The sequence below is a fragment of the Microtus pennsylvanicus genome, chromosome 5 (assembly GCF_037038515.1).
Source record: "Microtus pennsylvanicus isolate mMicPen1 chromosome 5, mMicPen1.hap1, whole genome shotgun sequence".
Taxonomy (NCBI): Eukaryota; Metazoa; Chordata; class Mammalia; order Rodentia; family Cricetidae; genus Microtus; species Microtus pennsylvanicus.
Genome location: NC_134583.1, coordinates 47,499,690 through 47,505,805, shown reverse-complemented (window position 1 = coordinate 47,505,805; position 6,116 = coordinate 47,499,690).

Below are 6,116 nucleotides of genomic sequence, written 5' to 3'. Positions count from 1 at the left end.
ATCAGACTCAACTCTTCCAACTCAAGTTCAATATCACTCCTCCATTTCTTTAAGAGAGTTTTTCACTTCCTGTTTAAGGGTCTCCATCATTTTCATAAGGTTATGTTTAAAGTTGATTTCTTCTACTTCCTTTGGGTTAGGATGTTCAAGTTTTCTTGCTGCATGTTCACTGGATTCTGGTGTTATCATGTTGCTTTTCAGGTTGTTGGAGGAATCCTTGCATTGGCGCCTGCCTATTTCTTCCTTCAAATGAGGCCAGGAGAGTCTTGGTGTCTTGGTCCAATCTTCGCTGTGGCTGAGAGTCTACTTGGGAGTTGTTCTTAGTCTGCCCTCTCTTAAGTCCTCTCAGCACTAGAACTGGCTCTCAGATCCCCTCTGCCTTGAAGCAGGTTGTGCTGGGGGAATCTATGGACCATGCAGATGAAAAGGAGTGCTTAAGGGCAAGATGGGATGAAGTAAATAAAGAAAGCCAGTAGCTGGGGAGATGCCTTGCTGGATGGCCAGAAATGTTTAGGGAATTGGAGGAGGCCTGGACTCCATTCTCCAGGACCGTCCTGCAGGGTAGCCACTCACTCAGCACTCTGGATCTCCTCAGCATAGGAACAGCAGATGTTTGTAATCTTGTAACTATCCAAATTCCACTTCCTAAATTCTAAGAACTTTAATGAAAAGTTTAAATTGAAGATGCTGTTATTAGACTCACCACCCAATGGACACCCAGTCATCATGACAAATCCTTGAGTGTTCTCTAAGAAGATGATGCTGTTCATCACAGTTTCAGCATCTTCTGGGTTCTGATGCTTGGCTCTCTCTGCTAATCTTGGCTTCCTGGCTTTTCCTCCTTTAGTTCCTCCTCACCCTCTGCTGTCTTATGTAATGATTTGGTGAGAGAAAGTACATTTTTGTCCCCTGCCCTCTGCACCATATATGTGTTTCAAATTTTATTATTGCAATAAAAGTGCTTTATGCTGGCTTTTCTCAAAAAAAGAGGTAGTCATCAATCCAATTACAGGAGTAGGCCAGTTTAGCCATCCTCTCCACTGTTGCTTGTTGCTTAGAGTATTAGCTTGGGTCATCCTTATAGATTCCTGAGAATTTCCCTACTGTCATGTTTGAGATACCATCTTACCATCTTGCACCAGTAAGAATGACTATCATCAAAAACACCAATGATAGCTTATGCTGGAGAGGATATGGAGCAAGGGGGAATACTCTTCCATTGCTAGATGGAGTACATACTTGTACAAACACTTTGGAAATCATTGTAGCAGTTTCTCAGAAAATTAGGAATCAATCTATCTCATGATCCAGCAATGCCACTCTTAGGCTTAGACCCTAAGGATGCACACTTATATCACAAGGACATTTGCTCAACTATGTTCATAGCAACATTATTTTTAATAGCCAGAACCTGGAAACAACCTAGATGCTCTCAACCTAATAATGGATAAAGAAAATTAGGTATATTTACCCAATGGAGTACTACTCAGTGGAAAAAAAAGACATCATGAAATTTGCATTCAGATGGCTCAGGAAAAAAATCCTGAATAAGTTAACCCAGACCCAGATAGACAAACACAAAACTGGTGTGTACTCATTCATAAGTGGATATTAGACCTAAGGCAAAGGATAACCAGCCTATAATTCATGATCGCAGAGAAGCTAGGTAACAAGGAAAATCCCAAGAGAGACACATATGGATCCCCCTGGGAATAGGAAACAGACAAGATCTCTTGAGAAAGTTGAGTGGGAGAGGTAAAAGGAAGGGTGGAAGGATAGGAAGGGGGGAGAAGGGGAGGGAAGAGGAGATCATGAGGGCATGGGATGATCAAGAAGTGTGGGAGACAGAGAGGGTGAAAAGGAAAGAAATATCTTGATTGAGGGAGCAATTAAGGAGCTAACAAGAAACTTGAGTCTTAATTACATTAGAAATCAAGCTGATACTGACCCAGTGGAAGCATTCCTATTGACTAACTTTCACAGTATTAGAAGATGCTGTGCATGATATAGAGGGAGAAAAAGAAAACAGCCTTGCCCCACTATGAACACTGTGAGCTATAATAAAAACTACCTTGGTCAGATATGCTCACTGGTCAATGGCAACAGTTTTTTGATGACATCCAACAGCTCTCTGATTAGGCTCAACATTCATTCCACAATATGGAACCCATACCTGGTATTTTTCATTGACCAAAACATCCTTAGTTCACTCGGTGATGCTCTGTGGTCAGGAACTTTAAGCCAAATGAACTGTTTCTTCCCTAAGTTGGCTTTGGTTAGTGTTTGGTCTGCTGAATGAACACAGTAATAAACTGATCCCTGACCTCTTATCTTTACATAAATGTATTATGTAATTAATTAATGCATCTCTCAACCCTCAGTAGAGAAAGTTCTAGTTGACGCAGGTTGATTTAGAGATCTATAACCAATGAATATGCAGTGAATGAAAGAATGAGAAGTGCTCATCTATAAATGATGAATCTGTATTTCACCTCCTCACAAAACTCAGAAACACTGTAGAAAAAAGGACACAGACAATTTCAGAGCCAGAGAAGGAGTTGTCTGTGGTGACACAGTATTTGCTGCAGGATACAACAATGCAGTTGCACACATGAAGTCACAATGTCTGGGATTACTTGTGGGCATCCTGAGCAAAATCAAGCCAGCTGGGCTCTGAGGCCCATGCTCCCACACCAATGCATACAGAGGCAGAACAGTGTATATTTGAAAAAATAAAACAAGGCAGCACATAAAAGTGAAGAGGAAAAGCAGCAGAGGGTCGACGAGTTGATCAAAACACATTAGATACAAATATGGATATCAAAAAAATACAATTTTAGGTTTAATTGACTATTTTTATTTCCTCATCTGAAGTCTATCTGTTGGGTTCATTATCTCATTTAACATCTGAAATTTTGAATTTAAGGTATTTGATTTTGTAATTTTTAAATATATTCTCAATATAAATCAACAATCTGAAGTATATCTGGCAAAGATATTTTTTTCCATTTGTGGGTTGTCTTTTATCATAGTGTCTATTTTCTTGCACGACAAAAACTTTTAAATTTCATGTTATCATTTTTACTACTTCATAACAACAGCAACAATAAAACAGATAAAAACAATGACATCATGAAATTTGCAGGCAAATAAATGGAACTAGGAAAATCATCCTGGGAGAGGTAATGCAGACTCAGAAAGACAAATACAGTATGTACTCACTCATAAGTGGATACTAGATGTGATGCAATCCACAGACTATACTCCACAGCTCCAGAGAAGCTAGGTAAAGAGGAGGAACTTAGAGTTATTCATGAGTCACCCTGGGAAAGGGAAATATATGAGATCTCCTGGGTAATCTAGGGCAGAGGGGTGGTAGGAGGAGGGAATGGGGGATGAGAACATGAGGGAACAGGATGGGCCAGTTGCAGGAATAGTAGAATGGGAGAGCAATGAAAGAGGTATCTTGAAAGAATGAGCCATTGTGAAGTTAGGGGAAAACCTAGTGCTATGAAAATTCCCAGGAATCCACAGGGATGACCCCAGTGAAGATTCCTAGCAATAGTGGAGGGGGCCTGAACTGGCCTTCCCCTCTAATCAGATTGGTGATTACCCTAATTGGCATCATAAAGCCTTTTATCCAGTAACTGATAGAAGCAGATGCTTCCACAGCCAAGTACCAGGTCGAACTCCAGAAGTCAAGGCAAAGAGAGGGAGGAGAAATTATATAAGCAAGAGGGGTAAAGATCATTATGGGGAAATCTACAAAGACAGCTGAACCATGCTGGGGACTCATAAATTATAGGTCAACAGCTGGGGAGCCTGCATGGGACTAAACTAGGCCTTCTGCGTCTGGCTGACAGTTGTGAACTTTGGTCTTTTTGAGGGGCCCCTGACAGTGGAACCAGGATCTATCCTTGTTTCATGAGCTCACACTTTAAAGCCCATTCCCTACGGAGGGATGTTTTACTTAGTCTTAATGTAGCAGGGAAGGTCTAGGTCCTGACTTAGGTAAATGTGCCAGGTTTTGTTGACTTCCCATGGAGGCCTTACCCTTTATGAGGCTGGACGAGGCGAAAGGGAAGTGACTTGATGTGGGGGGGAACAAGAGGAAGTGGGAGGAGGAGTGGGATAGGGAACTCTGGTTGGTATATAAAATGAATTAAAAATTTTAAATAAAAAATAGAATTAACAAAAATATGAATTTTGAGAGTGAAGTTGTAGGTGCACCTGAGAATAATTTTTTATTGTTTAAAGCAACTATTTTTACTACTTCATAACAACAGCAACAATAAAATAATGTGTACTTAAGATATTTACCCAAATAAGGGGAAAGGAACTGGCTATTGAACCCAGGACCTTAAGAAGACCAGGCCAGTTCTTTACCACTAAGCTTTGTCCCAGTTCTCGCTCTTCTTCTCCCTTTTTTTCTCTTTTCTTTTTCTTTCAATAATACACCCCTTTATGAACACTGAATGAACCTGAAAATGACTGCCAATCTAAAAACTTAATTTGGAGGAAACCCACTTAAAAATGTACTCTACTAAGCTTTGATTAGAAAGATTGCACGTTTGGGGACACAAACAGATTCAGATATAAATAAGTTTCCAGTAATTCGACACATAGTCTCACAGAGGTTCTTTACAAATATCTACATAGTTTTTGTGTGTGTGGAACTCAGAAACCTTGGCTCAGTAGGACACATATATGTCTCTGCCTTCAATAAATGCATAGTTAACAGTGTTGCTCAACAGGACACCTGTAGCATGTGGCTCTGCCTTTAGCAAGCACAGTGCTGGGTAGATGGAGACATATTTATACCCACAGATCAGGGCATCTCAGTCTTGGTCAGAGACGCTTCTGTTTCCTATGTCAGGCAGGGAATGCTGAAACTCAGTACAGGTCAAAGCCATGCGAATGTGGCTGTTGAGTGTGTGCTTAGCATCAAATATTTATGACTGCCTCCAAGTCTCAGGGAACTTCCTAAAAGGGGTGGGGAAAGAATTTAAGAGTGAGAAGATAGGAAATAGTTTTGGATATGACAGTACAATTGATTCAAACTAACATCAGCTGTGGTTACATGTACAAAATAGGGCACATGAGGCACATCTCTCCCTTAGGGCTAGGGAACCATTTTCCTCTGTGGTGTAGCCACTATACAATCACTGCACAATCTTGGAAATAACCCACACCTACACTTATATCACCAGTCCCAATTTAATGCACTGGGATATACATATATATATATATATATATATATATATATATATATATATATATATGTATGTATATATATCTGTAATTGATATATAAATATGTATGTACATTTATAGCTGTAATTAATATATGAGTTTAATAAGTGTTTATGTGTGCCAAAACTCATTGTGCTGTATTTATCTGGCAAACTATCCCTTACATGTAAAAATTACAGGACATTCAGATGGAGAAATAATGTTTATCTGGCTAAAGATTTACACACACACACACACACACACACACACACACACACACACACAGAGACATATATATATATATGCATTTGAAGAAATGACAGTAAGAAGGGAATATGTTGGACAGATGAAAGGATAACCAGATATACAAAGGAGCTAAAAGAGGTCTGGTTACAGACCTGAACTGTTCTGGCTCAAGAATTCAAGTATTCTATAATCTTTGGAATCTATTTAAAATTTTGTTTTGATCTAGTATTTGTCATGATACAAATACACTTTGGTATAACATTAAGAGATAGTTAATCTAATGACATATTTTCCTAATCTTGCAATATTTTAAAGCAAGTATTTCAAAGGAACATCTAAAGTATCTGAAAATGAGGATTTTATGTAAAGAATATTTCCACCTCATATAATCAAATATCTTAGAATAAATGGACTTTAAGCAAAATGATTTAAGGTAACAAATGATTACATCTGTCCACCAATTTAAAATGCCTCTAAAAGACAAACATTAAAATATGTACATTGGATTATTGATGTTGTTTTCTTTCTAACGGTAGGGTTTTTTGTGTTTGTGTGTATTTGTTAATTATGAACTTCTATGAGGCTGTCATTAATATATAAAACATAAATGTTTATTTGTACCAAAAGTAGTTGTATTAT